This window comes from Lithobates pipiens, unplaced genomic scaffold (genome assembly GCF_037356315.1).
Source record: "Lithobates pipiens isolate NorthernLeopardFrog02 unplaced genomic scaffold, aLitPip1_a1.2 Scaffold_30, whole genome shotgun sequence".
In the NCBI taxonomy this organism is placed as follows: Eukaryota; Metazoa; Chordata; class Amphibia; order Anura; family Ranidae; genus Lithobates; species Lithobates pipiens.
Genome location: NW_027507791.1, coordinates 80,745,804 through 80,764,790, shown reverse-complemented (window position 1 = coordinate 80,764,790; position 18,987 = coordinate 80,745,804). Strand labels below are relative to the sequence as shown.

The following is an 18,987-nucleotide window of genomic DNA, read 5'->3' as shown; positions in this document are numbered from 1 at the left end:
ACCCATTTGCAAAATTTTATAACAAACTATGAAACATGTTTGTTTGTTTTGTCTTTTCAAAAAATTCTGTCTTTTGTTTGTTTAGCAAAAAATAAAAACCCAAGTGGTAATTAAATACCACCAAAAGAAAGCTCCATTTGGAAAAAAATTATAAAAATTTCATTTGGGTACAGTGTTGTATGGCTGCTCAATTGTCATTCAAAATGCGACAGCGCTGAAAGCTGAACGTTGGTCTGGAAAGGAGGGGGGTTTAAGTGCCCAGTAAGCAAGTGGTTAAGGACTGGGCCTATTTTTTAGACTTTGTTTTACAAGTTAAAATAATTTTTTTTGCTAGAAAATTAAGAACCCCCAAACATTATACATTTTTTTCTAACATCCTAGAGAATAAAATGGCGGTCGTTGCAATACTTTCTGTCACACTGTATTTGCGCAGCGGTCTTACAAGCGCAATTTGTTTTGAAAAGATCAACTTTTTTAAAATTAAAGAATAAGACAAAGTGATGTCACGCTTCAAAATTCCACCTGCTTGTGGAGTGGAAAAAAAATCTTGATTTTGCAAAGAATTGTGGGAAAAAATTACAACTTCAAAAAACTCATCATGCCTCTTACTAAATACCTTGGAATGTCTTCTTTCCAAAAAGGGGTCATTTGGGGAGTATTTGTACTTTTCTGGCATGTTAGGGTCTCAAGAATTGAAATAGGCCTTCAGTCATTCAGGTGTGATCAATTTTCAGATATTGGCACCATAGCTTGTGGACTCTATAACTTTCACAAAGACCAAATAATATCCACCAATTTGTACTTATTTTTACCAAAGATATGTAGTGGTATAAATTTTGGCCAAAATTTATGAAGAAAAAATTACTAATCTGCTAAATTTTATAACAGAAACAAAGAAAAATTCATTTTTTCGCAGAATTTTCGGTCTTTTTTCTTTTATAGCACAAAAAAAAAAAACTGAGAGGTGATTAAATACCACCAAAAGAAAGCTCTATTTGTGTGAAAAAAAGGACAAAAATTTCATATAGGTCCAGTGTTGCATGACTGAGTAATTGTCATTCAAAATGTGAGAGCACCAAAAGCTGAAAATTGGTCTGGGTATTAAGGGTGTTTAAGTGCCCAATGGTCAAGTGGTTAAACATGAACATAGGCAAGGGTTAAATAATAAAGGCACTGCAAAAAAAATTATATAAAAAAAAATACTTTTTATTAAATTCTTTTAATTTTTTCATTTCATTTTTCTTTCTTGTACTTTTTCGTAGTTTCGTATTTTCGTAAGTTTGTCCGTTTGTAAGTTCGTATTTTCACATGTTCATTATTTTGCTTATTCGTAATTTCGTAATTTTTTGTATTTTGGTTCTTTCGGCTGTTCGGATTGATCCGAATGTACGAATACTAACAAACTTGTACAAAAATCTATTTGTTATGAACTGAATCACTCATGTCGAGTAAACAACAAGTTTGAAAAATAGGCCTGGTCCTTAAAGTGGTTGTAAACCCTTACAAACCACTTTGACCTATAGGTAAGCCTAGATTAAAGCCCCGTACACACGAGCGGACTTTTCAACATCAAAAGTCTGACGGAATGATTCCGGCAGACTATTCGATCGTGTGTGGGCTGCAACGGACTTTTGATTCGCAAAAGTCTGACAGACTTTAGAAATGGAACATGCTTCAAATTTTTCCGCAAGAACTCTGCCGGACCCAGTTCCTACCGAGAAATCCGCTCGTGTGTATGCTATTCCGACGGACTAAAACCGACGCTAGGACAGCTATTGGCTACTGGCTATGAACTTCCTTATTCGAGTCGAGTCGTACGTCATCGCGTTCGAATCCGTCGGAGTTTGGTGTGATTGTGTGTGGCCAAGTCCGCTCATTCGGAAAGTCCGTCAGAACTCTGCCGGAACTCCGTCAGAACTCCTTCGAAAGTCTGTCGGACATAAGTCTGGTCGTGTGTACGCGGCATAAGGCTTACCTGTAGGTCCAAGAAATATCTCCTAAACCTACACGGTTTAGGAGATATTTACAAAAAGACAGCCACCTCTGTCTACGGCGTATGCGCCGTAGACCGAGGCGCGCAGGCGCACTGGGCAGGCCGCAGATCGCGGCGATATGCTGCGAGTGTTGCCTCCCATGCGCATGCATGGGAGTGATGTCATCGCTGCTCCGGCGAATCATAGTGCCGGAGCAGCGAGACCCGGAAGTCACTCCGGGATCCATGGCAGCGGCGAACATGAAGACAGAGGACCGCTTCGGGGGCTTCATTCTCAGGTAAGTTATTCATAATGAGCTAGTATGCTATGCATACGCTATGCATACTAGCTCATTATGCCTTTGCCTTGCAGGTTGCTTTTTTTTTTCCTCCCATGGGTTTACAATCACTTTAAGTGGTTAACCACTTGCCAACTGCCACATGCTGATGTACGTTTCTACTTTGGGGACAGATATCATTGTTATGGCAGCAGCTAGCTGCCATAACCCTGACATCCCCGTGTTCGGCCAGCTACAATATAAAAGTGATCTCTGCGGCGGATTCGCCGCAAGATCCCTTTTATCGTTGGCGGGAGAGGGGCCCCCCTCCTGCCGCGATCTGGTGCCCTCCACTGCTTACCGGAGCCATCGGCAGTGGCAGAGGCGATCGCGTCCTGTCTCCCGGGCTGACATGGAGATGATTGAGGGGAAGATGGCCCCCACCCGTCTCCATGACACTGCAGGGCGGAAGCAACATTTATTTTATTTTTTATTTTTTATTGCATTTTAGTGTAAATATGAGATCTGAGGTCTTTTTGACCCCAGATCTCATATTTAAGAGGTCCTGTCATGCTTTTTTTCTATTACAAGGGATGTTTACATTCCTTGTAATAGGAATAAAAGTGACACATTTTTTTTTTTTTTTTAAACAGTGTAAAAATAAAATTAAAAGGTAAAATAAATAAGATTTTTTTTTTTTTAAAGCGTGCCAGCCAAGCTCATTTCTTAAAGGGACTCAATAAAAGTGACACATTTATTTTTAAACAGTGTAAAAATAAAAAGTAAAAGGTAAAATAAATAATCATTTTTTTTTTTTAAAAGTGCCCGCTGAGCTCACGTCTTAAAGGGACTTTTTTTGTTGTCATTTTTTCAAATGAAAATTTTTTTTCATTTTTTTTTTATTGCATTTAAGTCAAAATATGAGATCTGAGGACTTTTTGAACCCAGATCTCATATTTAAGAGGACCTGTCATGCTTTTTTTCTATTACAAGGGATGTTTACATCCCTTGTAAAAGGAATAAAAGTGAGCCAAATAAAAAAAAAAAAAACAGCATAAAAAATAAATAAAATCAAGTAAAATAAATAAGAATTTTTTTTTTTTAAAGCGCCCTGTCCTGACGAGCCCGCACGCAGAAGCGAACGCATACGTGAGTAGCGGTCGCATATGAAAACTGTGTTCAAACCACAAATGTGGGGTATCGTCACGATCGGAAGAGCGAGAGCAATAATTCTAGCCCTAGACTTCCTCTGTAACACAAAACATGCAACGTTTGCATTTTTTTAAATGTCGCCTATGGAGATTTTTAAGGGTAAAAGTTTGTCGCCATGCAATTTTGAAGCGTGGCATGTTGGGTATGAATTTGTCTTATTTTTTAATTAAAAAAAGTGTATTTAAAAAAAAAAAAAAGAAAGTGCGCTTGTGGGACCGCTGCACAAATACGTTGTGACAGAAAGTATTACAACAACCATTTTATTCTCTAGGATATTAGAGAAAAAAATTTATAATGTTTGGGGGTATTAAGTAATTTTCTAGCAAAAAAAAAATGTTTTTAACTTGTAAATACCACATCTAAAAAAAGATGGTCTTAAAGTGGTTAATATGACTTTAAATTGGCAGCCATTGATTGGCCAGCTCTAGAGAGGACTGACTCAGGTGTCCTGTGCCTGCCTTCTCAGACTCACCAGCAGATGGCGATCGCCTCCCCCCTCATTGCAGAAGAAGAATGTCACCTATCCTGGTTTTCCAAGGCAGAGGGGGAGGGTGGCCAGGCTGGTGATGTCATGAACCTGTCGTGCAAGTGCAGGCGGACTATCAGGAGGGGAGAGGGTGTGTAGCTGGTGTGCATGCATTACCTGCCTCCATACACCTTCCTGCCTGCTGATCACAGCTACAGAGCTGAAGCCTTCCCTTCCTGCTGGATCCCAGGGGCTGCTGGGACCATCCTGTGCCAAACCCAAGACAGGTAAGTGGCAGCAGCACCACCATCATCTTACATCATGTCACCCAGGGACATGGGCACAGCTGATCGTCCATATTTCTGCTTGTGTGTGTGTGTGATCTGGACTGATACATTGGGTGCCGTTCTCTGTGCATGCTTTTTATTCCATTTCTATGTATGTGTAAGCTACAGGAGGGGGTGGGGGATGTGTAAATATTAACACTTTCACTTCTGGGAGAGGGTCAGGCAGCGAGATGCCCTCTCCTCCCCTCCCCCCCAGTGAAAGGGGATTAATGATTACATTGTGACAAGCAGAGATCCAGGGAGGGGGAGTGGTTTGGATTTAAAGGGATCAAAATATTGCAGCTGCATCACATCTGTATCATCCGGCACGTCCGGTGCGCCTCTACTTGTCTGTGACCCCCCCCCCCCCCCAAAGAAAAGATCTGATAGATGATCTGCTGTTACATTGTGTCTGTGCCAGTGAATAATACATGAGATTGCTGGGTTTGGTCACTGCAGGGCCCTGTGATTTTGTAATTCACTAGTGGGGGGGGGGGGGGTGGGAGATGATGAGCCGGCTGGATTTGGCAGATGTCTCTTCCCAAGGCATGGTTTGATTTCTTCCACCCACACTGCTTGTCTGACCGCAGCCTGTGTTTGTGTTTCCATCACACTCTGTGCTGTGACTTTATATTCCTCCCTGATGACAGGAGGCGAAGGAGAGAGGCCTGAACACAGGATCGAGGAGATCGACTTGTGGTTGTACCTGTCATCGCCCTGAAGCAGCCAGTGCAGGTCAGGCGGGTACTTTAGGGGCTCGTGCACACGGGGCGTAACAAGGACCCCCTACGTTCAGCGCATATCTTTATTACTAATCTAAGTGCAGCAGTGTGGTATATATATTACAGGCCTGGGTACACCGCCGCGTTGTGCTCACTAATGTTGCGCTGCATAAAATCGATGTATAAAAAATCTACGCCCGCTGTTTTTTTTTTTTGCGTTTATTTACGTGTAAACAAATGTACGTGGTGGGATTGAAAATTGAGCTACAACAGGGCATCTTAACCTGGGGTCCATTGACCACTTAGGGGTCCATGAGGGTCAGATAAAAAAAATAACATTTACATTCATTATGCAGCCCCCTACCTCATCCCAATCAATGATTTTCCATCGCAAGAAATGAATGAAAACGTACCCTGCCACTGCTTATAGCCCCAACCAATAAAGCCCCTTTCACACTGGGGAGGGAGTGGCATCGGCGGTAAAACGGCAATATTTTTAGTGCCAGTGTAATGTCAAATACTGTCCCCCATCGGATAGTGTCCACCCTGTACTGCGCTTGCGTAGTGCGGAGGACAAGAATAAGGTCTCCGAAGATGGACGGCGCCTGCGCAGTGAGTCCAGGTTCAAGCCCCACCATCCAAGTGGACATAGAGTTAGAAAAAAATATAGCCGAGAGAAGCGAGGCCATGCTCCGAAACTTGGTGAGCGAAGCGAGCCCGCAAGGAGCCCTCTTACTATAACCCCTTTCACACTGAAGCGTTTTTCAGGCGCTTTAGCGTTAAAAAAAGCACCTGTGAAGCGCTTGAAAGAAGCCTCTTCTGCAATCCCAATGTGAAAGCCCAAGTGCTTTAAGAGCCCTTTCACAATGTCAGCGCCCAAAAAACGCTCGTAAATCGCCACTTAAACTAGCAGCTCTTTACCAGCATTTTTCGAGCGCTATTGGGCCGCTTTTAACCCTGCTAGTGGCCAAATAAAGGGTTAAAAGCCGCCACAAAACGCTGCTGCGAAAAGCGCTTTTCAGGCGTTTTGCAGGTGCTTCCCATTGATTTCAATGGGAAGGGGAGCTTTAGGAGCGGTGTATTCACCGCTCCAAAAGCGCTGCAAAGAAGCTGCTTGCTGGACTTTTTTTGACGCCCTGCCAGTGTAGTGCCTCAGTGTGAAAGCATTTGGGCTTTTACATTGGGATTGCAGTTGCGGCTTCTTTCGGGCGCTTTTTTTTTTTAACGCTAAAGCGCCTGAAGAACACCCCAGTGTGAAAGGGATCTCAGTGTGAAAGCTCTCGGGCTTTTACATTGGGATTGCAGTTGCGGCTTCTTTTCAAGTGCTTTACGGGCGCTTTTTTTTTTTTTTTAACGCTAAAGCACCTGAAAAACGCCTGAAAAAAACGTGTGAAAGGGGTCTTAGTGCTACCGTATGTCCACTTGGATGGTGGAGCTTCAATGGACTCAGTGCGCAGGCGCCGTTCTTCTTCAAAAACTTTCGGAGTCTCCTTCTCCTCCGTGCTGCGCCTGCGCAGTACGGGGGTGGACACTATCAGATGGTCAGACAGTTTTTGTCAGAACACCGTTTTAGCAGCGGTATTTAGCCGCTAGCGGGATGAGTTTTACCTCCCGCTAGCGGCCACGAAAGGGTTAAAACCACCCCAAATTGCTTTGCCGACGGTATAACCACACTGCCCCATTGATTTCAACGGGCAGGAGCGGTATACACACCGCTCCAAAGATGCTGCTAGCCGTACTTTTTTTTTACCGTCCTCTCAGCGTACCGCTGCAGTGTGAAGGCCCTCAGGGCTTTTACATTGGAGACACAGCAGCGGCTATTTCAGGTCGGTTTGCAGGCGCTGTTTTTAGCACTGTAACGCCGGCAAAAGCCCGCTTAGACCCCTTTGTGAAAGGGGTCTAAGCGTCCCTTGACTCGTCCTTGGCCTGTGATTATCATTTAAATCAGAACTTCAGACTCCATACTTACTTGTCTAGTGCTGGCATTTTCTTCGGGCCTCTGATAATCCTGGTGCTATTAAGCCCCATACACACTATCAGATTTTCTGCTGAGTTTTTCCTTCAGATTTACCAAAACCATGTAGTGTAAGGGTCTGTCTGATTGTATACACATTGAAACTCCTAAGGTTTGACCTCATATTATATGGTTTTGGTAAATCTGATGGAAAAACTGATGTGTGTATGGGGTTCATAGACTAGCCCGGGCCTGTGAGATGAGCTCAGTGCTGGAGAAGACGGTGAGCAGGCAAGTAGGGGCATTTTTTTGCAGAACAGACAGTGCATGTTTCTTTTGCAATAAAAGCCTCCCTACTCAGTTTTTTACAGCAGGACTTTAGTTCCGATTTGAATTTGTATCATTGTGGGGACCATAGCTTTTATCAGATTCTTAAAAGGGGGATCTGTGAGTCAAAAAAAAAAAAAGGTTAACTACTTCCCACCCGCACTCTAGGCGAATGACGGTTAGACGGTTACAGCGCAGGCTTACTTTACAGGGAGGACATTTTCCCGTGATCCTGCAGCACGTGGGCAGCGCGCTCTGTGATCGCTGAATCCGGGGTAAATGGCTAATCACAGCAGCCCTTTACCATGGGTAAAGCTGATCAATATGTAAACAGAAGCCGCTTATCGGTGCTACTTTTCGTCACGCTGTCAGAGCAATAACCAGCTTCTGGTAAAGGGACATCTACAATCAGTGTTCTGATTATCAGTGCAGTCCAATTAGTGCATCCTCATCGGTGTCGCCTATCAGTAGGGATACCCCAATACCATTTCTTTTTTTTTTTTTTTTTTTTTTTTTTTTTTAGTACTTGCTGATACCTACCACAACTGTCTTGTTTTTACTTCAGCTGTCAACAATGGTACAGAGCATTGAAAAGTAATTTTTTTTTTTTTAATTTTGCACTTTTTCAATGTGAAATGTGTAAAACAAAAAAAAAATGTTTTATTGTTTATCGTTTTATAAAATAGACGTAAAAAAAAAAAAACAGGAAAAATAATTAAATGGAGGAGGATAGGGAGTTAAACAGAGGGACATTTGGTCATCACTTTGATCTGCAGATGAAGAAACAATTAAAAAAGAAACAATGTTTCTTTTTATTTTAGGGTTTCAGGCTGAGCAGTGTTGTTAATAAACATTGCCAGCTGCTTTGTATATGTTAATTAAATTAATTATTATTAAATGTATTTGTTTTTTAAAAAATGTTGGTCTTTTTGTTTAGCAAAAAAAAAACAGATGATTAAATACCACCAAAAGAAAGCTCTATTTGTATGAAAAAAAAATGCTAAAAATTTCATTTGGGTACAGTGTTGCATGACCGTGCAATTGTCATTCAAAGTGTGCCAGGGTTGAAAGCTGAAAATTGGCCTGGGTAGGAAGGGGATGAAAGTGCACGGTATTGAAGTGGTTAATCACCGCTGGGTTATTTTGCATGACCATGCACTTGTCATTTAAAGTGTGAGCGCTGAAAGCTAAAAATTGGCCTGGGCAGGAAGGGGGTAAAAAGTGCCCCATAGGCAAGTGTTTAAGAATCGCTAAGCTAGAAGAATGGACAAAGACATTTTACAGATGTGAACATTTTTACAGATTTTTACTTGACTAATGGCGGCCGTTTCTGATGCGATTAAATGGAACGATCAATTTCTGATTCAACAAAATGATCCAATTAAACATCAATTGAGTGAGACAAAAAATGGCTGAGTGATGGTTTTGATCGACCCAAGATGATCAGTTTGGGCGGAAAAAATAGTTCATGCAGGATTGATCTATTGCCGTTTTTTCATGTCCTTGTGAATCGCCTACAATTGATCGCCATTGAAGCTGTAGGTCCATTTTTATTTTTTTTTGTCCACCACAACAGATAGTCTTGGGTTGATCAAAACTGTCACTACCTCTCCTCCATCGCTCAGCATTGCCATTTTTGTCTTGTTTAATCAGTGTCTGATTCTATCATTTTGTTAAATCGGACATCGATCGTTCAGAACATCATAAGGCCTCATGCCCATAGGCCTCTGGGGCCGTACAGCAGCATAAAATGTGGGTGTATTTCCCTGCCTGGGTGCTTCAGGTGCTGCATATAGCCATCCATAACAATTAATGGCTGTTGATGGGTATACATGTTGATAAATTAATAATTAATATTAAGCTCTTTTCTCCCTGGGGGCTCAGAACACTTTATCTGCTGTATGGGCAGATGATGAGGCTGCCATCTTGGACGCACTCAGAATATGCTAAAGCCAATTAGCCTACCAGTGTGTCTTTGGAGTATGGGACAAAACTCATGCATACTCCATGCAGACACTTTATTTAATAGGACTCGAACCAAGGAACCCAGTGTTGGAAGGCAGAAGTGCTAACCAATGAGCCATTGCATGCCCAAGAGCCACGGGTGCCGCACACAGCCGCCCTTAACCACTAAACCCAGGACCATTTGGCTGGCCAAAGACCAGAGCACTTTTTGCAATTCGGCAATGCATCGCTTTAACTGGCAATTTGCGCGGTCGTGCGACGTGGCTGCCAAACAAAATTGACATCCTTTTTTTTCCACAAATAGAGCTTTCTTTTGGTGGTATTTGCTCACCTCTGCGTTTTTTTATTTTTTGCGCTATAACCCAAAAAAATAGTGACAATTTTGAAAAAAACTCATTTTTTACTCTAATAAATATCCCCAAAAAATATATACATAAACATTTTTTTTCCTCAGTTTAAGATGATACGTATTCTTCTATGTATTTTTGGTAAAGAAATCACAATAAGTGTTTGTTTATTGATTGGTTTGCGTAAAAGTTATAGTGTCTACAAAATAGGAGATAGTTTTATCAGTGTTTTTTTTATTTATGTTATTTTTTTTTATATTTTTTTATATTATTTATTATTTTTTTTTTATTGTGACTGCGACATTATGATGGACAGAACGGACGCTTTTTTGGTGTGAATTTGGGACCATTTACATTTATACAGCGATCAGTGCAATTAAAAATGCATTGATTACTGTGTAGATGTGACTGGCAGTGAAGGGGTTAACCACTAGGTGGTGCTGTAGGGGTTAAGTGTGTCCTAGTGAGTGATTCTAACTGTGGGGGGGGATTCTTCCTTCCTTTCTTTCCTTCCTTTTCCTTTCCTTTCCTTTCCTTTCCTTTCTTCCTTTCCTTCTTTTTTTTCTTTCTCCTTCTTTTTCTTTCCCCTCCCCCAAATAGCATTAAAAAAAACTACTGACACCATCACCGCCACATACTCCCCACCCCTTCCCCAGAAGCACTGTGAAAAAAATATAGAAAAAAACAATTTAAAGAAAATAATAAAAAAATAAATGACTGACACTGTCCACTAACCCCCACCCCCAATCATTGTGAAATAAAATAAAAATACATAAATAAAAAATAATAAAGAATTACTGACACCATCCACTACATTAATACATTTTAAATAATAAATGAACTAATTCCCCCATCCACACACTCGATAAGAGTAGGAGAATCACTTCTGCAGGAGACTTCCCCACCATCAGAATACATCGATCAATGCTGCTGGCTATATCCGGCAGCACTGATGGCTCCGGACAGGCTGGTTGTACAACAATGTTTGTTCAAGTTCAGCAATTGACAATTGATTAAAAGCAAAGTATCGACTTGCCAGGCAGCCAGATAAATTGCATTTTCAGGATGAAGCTAGCAGCTGCAGCTTTTCTCAAATAATTTCCCCCTTTAACCACTTGCTTACTGGGCACTTAAACCCCCCTCAGTCCCAGACCAATTTTCAGCTTTCAGCGCTGATGCACTTTGAATGACAATTGCGCGGTCATACAACACTGTACCCAAATGAAATTTCTATCATTTCTTTCCCACAAATAGAGCTTTCTTTTGGTGGTATTTAGTTACAGCTCAGAGTTTTATTTTTTGCTAAACAAACAAAAAAAGATGCAAAAAAAAAAAAAAAAAAAAATCATGTTTTAATAGTTTGTTATAAAATTTTGCAAACGGGTCATTTTTCTCCTTCATTGAAGTGCGCTGATAAGGCGGCACTGATAGGCTGCATTGGTGGGCACTGATGGGCTGCATTGGTGGGCACTGATAGGCTGCATTGGTGGGCACTGATAGGCTGCACTGGTGGGCACTGATAGGCATAGTTAAGGCGGCACTAATAGGCACAGATAAGGCGGCACCGATGGGCACAGATAAGGCGGCACTGATGGGCAAAGATGGGCACAGATAAGATGGCACGGATGGGTGGCACGGATAAGTGGCACGGATGGGCACTGATAGGTACCACAGATAGATGGGACTGATGGGCACTGATAGGTGGCACTGATAGGTGGCTCTGATAGGTGGCACTGCTGGGCACTGATGGGCGGCACTGCTGGGCACTGATGGGCGGCACTGCTGGGCACTGATGGGCGGCACTGGGGTGCAGCACCTTTGAGGCACTGTGGGTGGCACTGTGGGTGGCACTGTGGGTGGCACTGTGGGGTGGCACTGTGGGTGGCACTGTGGGGTGGCACTGTGGGCATTATGGGCACAGACGGGGGGCACTTTTACTTTGTTGTTTTTCAGGATGGCACTGCGGGAGGCAGGTGGGCACTGGCAGGTGGCATGTGGTGCCTTTCATTGCTGGCCGTGATCGGGACTGATGTCCCGATCACGGCCGCCGGTGATCGGCTTTTTTTTTTTCTCCTCGCGCTGACAGCACCTTTGAGGCAGATTGGGTGGCACTGTGGGTGGCACTGTGGGGTGGCACTGTGGGTGGCACTGTGGGTGGCACTGTGGTTGGCACTGTGGGCACTATGGGCACTGACAGGGGGCACTGACGGGGGGCACTTACTTTTTCTTTTATTTTACTTCAGGATGGCACTGCGGGAGGCAGGTGGGCACATGTATTGATGGCCGTGATCGGGACTGATGTCCCGATCACGGCCGCCGGTGATCGGCTTTTTTTTTCTCTCCTCGCGCTGTCAGCGCGAGGAGGAATAATAGCCGATTACCGGCTCCGTTCTATCACATGATCAGCTGTCATTGGCTGACAGCTGATCACGTGATAAGGGGTCGGGATCGACCCCTTACACGGATCGGTGATCAGGCGAGTCTCACGGACTCGCCGATCACAGAGCGCGCCGCGCGCGCCCCTCAGGGGGCGCGCAGGCCGCTCGTAACCAGGACGACGTCAATAGACGTAGTCCTGGAAATCTAGGTCCGCGCTAATGCCGTCATTCGGCAATAGCGCGGTACCCCAAGTGGTTAAATATGTAGGCTTCCATTGCAGGACTCTTTTTGAGGAGTTGCTTGGCTGTCCCTCACTCCTGTATGATTTTACATGAGTAGCCAGCACGCAACAACGCACAACCATCTATCACCTAATCAGACAATCCTCAATATGGGCAGTATATTACCGTGCTTCTCCTCTGGCACCAGTAGTAATAGATATAGAAAGATACAAAGAAACGAAAAAAAAAAAAAAATACAGATATGTAATAATCTTAAAATGCCAATCTCAATAATGCTCATAAAAGTGCTCTGTGACAGCAATATTGTACAACCAGTGCAAAAAAATGTCAGAAATACCCACATTTCTAAATTGCTAATGTAAAAAATAAAGCTTGTGTAAACATCCGTATAAAGTGAAGAGTGAACCAGTGGTAGATAAATGTATATAATATATTCAAAAGGTGTATAAATTAATAACGTGCAAAAGTGCATATAGCAGCGTACTTTACACCCGGCTTGTGCAAATAAGCAAATATACCGCAATAGCAGCCAATATATAAATAAATATTTTACAAAGTAAATCAGTCCAAATGCCTATAAATGAATACCTTACAAAATAAATCAATTCAAATGCTTAAATATATTTGTATAAAAATCAAGGTATTTTTCTATATATAGATGAGTATAAGTAAATATAAGTGTTCAGTTCATATATAAGGTGCAAAAGTCTTCTTAAGTGCAAGTGTTTCACTGTGCAAATTGTGCAATCTCCGTGCAAACACACACTGGTAGGTAGTGGCCCCTTACCTTGCGGCAAGGAGATAAGTAAGGTAAGGGGCCACTACCTACCAGTGGACAGCCAGGCAGCTAGCATTTTCACCAGGAGTGGTCAGCAGCAGCATCCTGCATTTCTTTTTCGGGGTTTCCTTTTAAGGCTGTTGAACTACAATAAAATGCTGTGGTAATGGCGGTGATGGCCGGGATGGTCTGGAACATATTATTATGTCCTGTGGAGCTCTGGAGGGCTGCGAGTACCCAGCGTCTGTCTCAGGAATTCCTGCACATGCTTTGTGTGTGTCGGTTGTTAGGAAGATTAGGGACTGTTTATTCCCGGAGCCTTAGCAGCCTTTTCCAAAATGGTTGCTGAGGCCTGTTATAACCGGAGCTAAAAGCAGCATAGGAACTTCACTGAATTCTAACAGCTTTAAGAATGGAATAAATACAATCGTGGGATTCTTGGGGCTGATATATGGAAACAGGAGAAAATACGAAACAGAAGTTGTCCTCCTCCTGTCTGGAGGATGAAAAGAAAAGGATTTATTTAGTTGCTATGGGCAACCACTCAGTTTTGCTTTTGTTGTCATATATCGGCCATGTTGGCATGTATTAAAAAAACATCTTCAAGGTTTGTTCATACGTACGCCAGCCTTTGCCGCCCCTCTGAAAGGCATTCCGCGATAGATCGCTAATAGGGCTCATGCACACTGCTGCTCAAAGAAGCGGCTCCTGCTTTTTTTCTGCCCTGAAACTCCCCTCCTCCATTTTGGCCAATGTGTCCATGCACGCCTTGGATTTTTCAGGAGTTTCCATGCATATGCTCTTACAGGCAGGACCCCCATCAGACTAACATTTTTAACCGCTTCAGCCCCGGAAGAATTTACCCCCTTCCTGACCAGAGCACTTTTTGCGATTTGGCACTGTGTCGCTTTAACTGACAATTACGCAGTTATTCGACGTGGCTCCCAAACAAAATCGACGTCCTTTAGACCGATACGTATTCTTCTACATATTTTTAGTTAAAAAAAAACAAAAACTGTATAAGCGGTTGGTTTGCGCAAAAGTTATAGCGTCTACAAAATAGGGGATAGTTTTATGGCATTTTTATTGATAATTTTTTACTTATTTTTTTACTAGTAATGGCGGAAATCATGACTGCGACATTATGGTGGACACATCGGACAATTTTGACACATTTTTGGGACCATTGGCATATAGCGATTAATGCTAAAAAATAGGGATGCACCGAATGGGTTTTTTGGTGCCGATACCGAAAATGAAAAATGCACTAGGCCGAAACCGATACCGAAACAGCACCGATACCGAAAATGACTGTTTTTAAAAAATATTTTTATACAGGTGGTGGTCGGAGACTGGGGACGTGGTACAGGAGGTGGTCGGAGACTGGGGACGTGGTACAGGAGGTGGTCGGAGACTGGGGACGTGGTACAGGAGGTGGTCAGAAATTGCACACATGATACATGACACATGAGACAATTGATACAATGCAGCCAGCCAGTGTGTCCCCTCATAGCAGCCAGTGTGTCCCCTCATAGCAGCTAACCTGTAAAGAGAAGAGGAGAGTCGCCTGTTTGATAACAGCAGGGGAACATCACAGCTTTCAGTTCAATATCTGTGTGTTCCCGGCCGCGCGCCATCAGGGCACTTTGATAGACAGATCATCCGTCCAATCCTATGGGTGATCTGTCTATCAAAGTGCCCGGACAAGGGGGAGGGGCTGTACGTGTCGGCGCGTGGCCGGGAACACACAGCTATTGAACTGAAAGCTGTGATGTTCCCGCGCTGTGATCAAACAGGTGGTGGAGATGGCTCTCCTGCACTATAGCATGATATATCTTTTCATGATGGGCGCACCAGGGGCGGAGCCCTGCCCCCTACCCTGGCCCCGCCCCATTTCCGGCTCCATTATCGGGCGTTTTTCTCTTTCGGCAAATTGCCGAAAAGGGCATTTTCGGCCGAAATTTTGGTGCATCCCTACTAAAAAATTGCATTGATTACTGTAAAAATGTCACTGGCAGTGAAGGGGTTAACCACTAGGTGGCAGTGTAGGGGTTAAGTATGTCCTAGGGAGTGTTTCTAACTGTGGGGGGGAGGGTCTGTGTGTGACACGTCATTTGATCAGCGCTCCCGATTACAGGGAGCTGTGATCAGTGACAGCTTCATTAGGCAGAACGGGGAGATGCTTGTTTACATTAGCTCCTCCCTGTGAGATGATCGCAGGACCCACGGTCACGGAGCTCTCGCCAGGCGCGTGCAAGTCACCTCTTAAAGGGCAACGTACAGGTACGTTCATCTGCCTGTATATGCCCTTCTGCCAACCTATATCGGTTAGGAGGAGCTTTCGAGCAGAAAAGATGCCTAAGTGCCTAAAAAGTGCAAAAGCGTGTGAAAAAGAGCATGAAAAAGCTCAAAAACAGAAAACAAATAGGAAAAATTAGCTTAGGGGAGTGTTTGTGAAAAAAAAATAAAAAATGCTTATGCTCAAAAAAAGCTCAATTTAAAACCTGCAAAAGAGCCCAAAAAATACAAGCTTCTTCAAACTGAAATAAAAGCTCAAATGCCTGTAAAAGCTTTTTTTGAGCTGTGGTGTACATGAGCCCTAAACGTGCGGCAGCCCTTGCCTCCGCGATAGGCCGCTGTATACACGCAGCAGCCGCCCCTTTGAAAAACGCTCTGCGATGGGTCGCGTTTCGGTGGGCAGTGTAGTCTTGTCTATATTCCTATCGCACACATTCCTGGAAAACAAGGCTCATCATTGGTGGGGACTGCAGCGATTACCAGCTGGATCCTGGAGACATCAAGGGGGTCTACATTTGCCAGCACACATGGATCTACAATCACCGTCCAATGGCTTTTATTGCAGACAGATCGCATCACAAAAACAAGTGCAGCGTTTCGGAGTCGCACAGGACCCCTTCGTCAGGCACACTCTTGACAGGCACTATGTCGCCTCCTCATCACCTGTTTTGACGCTGAAAATGTCAATCCACCACACCGCTAAAGCATTTATGGCGGTTGCGGCATGGCCCCATTCACTTGAATGGGTTGTGTTCATTGGAGCTCTGCCTGCTGGATACAGCATGCCATTTAATTTTTTCCATGGCATCTGTACAACCCTGAGCAGCTGCCCTTGTTTAGGTGGACAATCGGGAGGCATTAAAGCGGAACTGACAGCAGTTTTCCAAAATCTGCGAGCAGGCAAACTATTTATCACAGAAGAAACCTACAGCCTGTCTTCTGTGATTAAATACACCTGTGTGCCTGCTCTCAGCATTCTGTGGCATTTGAATTGAGCTGCACATGCTCGGGTTTCATCGCTGGCACGATCCCTGTGTGCCAGGATGGCTGACTTCTGCGCTTGCACAGGAGTTGCGTTATCCCATGCCAGCTAATGAAGATGCTTGAAGTCTGGAACTTGGAGAAAGGGTGTTGGAGAGGGACACCCTGCAGACTTCGGATGTTGGAGAGGTAAGTATATTGACCTTGGTTCCACTTTAAAACTGCATCTTGCAGTGCCTTGAAAAAGTATTTATACCCTGTTTTCCACATTTTGTCACATTGCAACCAAAAGTGTGAATGTATCTTATTGGGATTTTATGTGATAGACCAACACAAAGTGGCACATAATTGTGAAGTGGAAGGAAAATGATAAATGGGTTTTCAATTTTTTTTTTTTACAAATAAATATGTGAAAAGTGTGGGGTGCAGTTATATTTAGCCCCTCTGTGTCAATACTTTGTAGAACTACCTTTCACTGTAATTACATCTGCATGTCTTTTTGGGATGTCTCTACCAGGTTTACACATCTAGAGTGATTCTTCTTTGCAAAATTGCTCAAGCTCTGTGAGATTGGATGGAGAGTGTCTGTGAACAGCAATTTTCAAGTCTTGCCACAGATTCTCAATTGGATTTGGCTCTGGACTTTGACTGGGCCATTTTAACACATGGATATGCTTTGATCTAAACAATTCCATTGTAGCTCTGGCTGTATGTTTAGGGTTGTTTTCCTGCTGGAAGGTCAACCTCCGCCCCAGTCTCAAGTCTTTTGCAGACTCTATCAGGTTTTCTTCTAAGATTGCCCTGTATTTTTCTCCATCCATCTTCCCATCAACTCTGAACAACGTCCCTGCTGATGAAAAGAATCACCACAACATGATGCTGCCACCACTATGTTTCATGGTGGGAATGGTGTGTGTGTAAGGTGATCTGCAGTGTTAGCCGTCTAACCGGAGCACCTTCTTCCACATGTTGCTGTGTCCCCTACATGGCTTCTCACAGACTGCAAACAGGACTTCTTATGGCTTTCTTCTTGCCACTCTTCCATAAAGGCCAGATTTGTGGAGAGCACGACTAATAGTTGTCCTGTGGACACATTCTCCCACCTGAGCTGTGGATCTCTGAAGCTCCTCCAGAGTTACCATGGGCCTCTTGGCTGCTTCTCTGATTAATGCTCTCCTTGCCCGGCCTGTCAGTTTAGGTGGACGGCCATGTCTTGGTAGGTTTGCAGTTGTGCCATTCTCTTTCCATTTTGAGACGAGGGATTGAACGGTGCTCCATGAGATGTTCAAAGTTTGGGATTATTTTTTATAACCTAACCCTGCTTTAAACTTCTCCACAAATTTTATCCCTGTCCTATGACCTGTCTGGTGTGTTCCTTGGCTTTCATGATGCTTTGTGTTCACTAAGGTTCTCTAACAAATCTCTGAGGGCTTCACAGAACAGCTGTATTTTATACTGAGATTAAATTACACACAGGTGGACTCTATTTACTAATTGGGTGACTTCTGAAGGCAGCTGGTTCCACTAGATTTTAGTTATGTGTATCAGAGTAAAGGGGACTAAATGCAATTTATTGCACGCCACGCTTTTCAGATATTTATAAAAAAAAAAAAAAAAAAAATGTAAAACCATTTATCATTTTCCTTCAACTTCACAATTATGTGCCACTTGGTGTTGATCTATCACATTAATATAGAAAGGATTAAGGGAGTAAAATCTCTCTCAAAGGAAAAGAGGACTTGGGCACAACATGAGGCAGAGATAATCTAAAAATATACGTCTTTATTACAAAAAATACATAAAAAGAGAAATAGACACAAATATGTAACAGACACCAACACGCTCAACTGGACAAGGTCAACAAATCCAAATACCCAAAAAAAAAAAAAAAAAGTCATTAATGTGCATGAAATAAATAAAAAATAAAATAAATTTTGGAGAAATGTTTTTTAATTTATTTTTTTACTTTCTTATGCCTGTTGCTATGTGCTCCCTCAATCTGCCTCCTTCATCATCTCAGCTCCTGATGTCACTTCCCTAGGTTGCCATAACTATGGGGCTGCACTTCCACCAGCGCCTGTTGTTATGGCAACCTGTATACTTTACAGCGCCGCTACGGCGCATTACTGCGCATGTGCGAGAACGGGTCAGTGCACGCTGGTTGCTCAGCTGCACAGTATCCTGGAACTAAATGCTTGTGGGCTTCAAATGCCCACAAGCAAAATGACAACAGCCAGCAATTGTATATGTTTATTTCGGCTATTAAAAGTGACATTTGGGGGACAAATTCACCCAAAAACATGAGTATTAAATAGCAATGTCATCAACTAATGACTTTTATTTTATTTTTATTTTTTTTTATTAAATGTAGTTGGAACTCCGCTTTTATGGTTGAATATTTTTTTATTAAACTTTTTGCTTTTCTTTATAAAAAAAAAAAAAAAAAAGTTGGGGGTACAGAATAAAGACAAACAGGTGGTATAAATGGTAGTGGTTGAAAGCCACCACAACACTCCCGGTACATAGAGTTGATTTGTGGAATGCAAGTATCATAGTGTAGTATTTGCAGTCCATATCTTAAGCATTTAATGTATCTAAGCAGTTGGGTATACAGAGTTAAACATAAACCTGAGGTGGGGGAGGAGGGGGTAAAGTAGGAGAGGGGGAAGTGGGGTGGGGGGAAGGGTATAGCTATACTTTCAGTGCGACTGTAGCTGTTTTCCACAATATGGATGAGCTT

The 18,987-nt window shown here is 43.0% G+C and overlaps 1 protein-coding gene across 4 annotated transcripts in view; it reads left to right on the top strand.

Annotated features, from left to right (window-relative positions):
* The first annotated feature begins 4,038 nt into the window (after window positions 1–4,038).
* CEP170B (centrosomal protein 170B) overlaps window positions 4,039–18,987 on the top strand; it is a 160,564-nt gene continuing 145,615 nt past the window's right edge. For all 4 annotated transcript variants that reach the window (XM_077464499.1, XM_077464498.1, XM_077464497.1 and 1 more), the window contains exon 1: window positions 4,039–4,215. The gene's annotated coding sequence lies outside the window, so the exon portion shown is untranslated. The remainder of the gene's footprint in view (window positions 4,216–18,987) is intronic.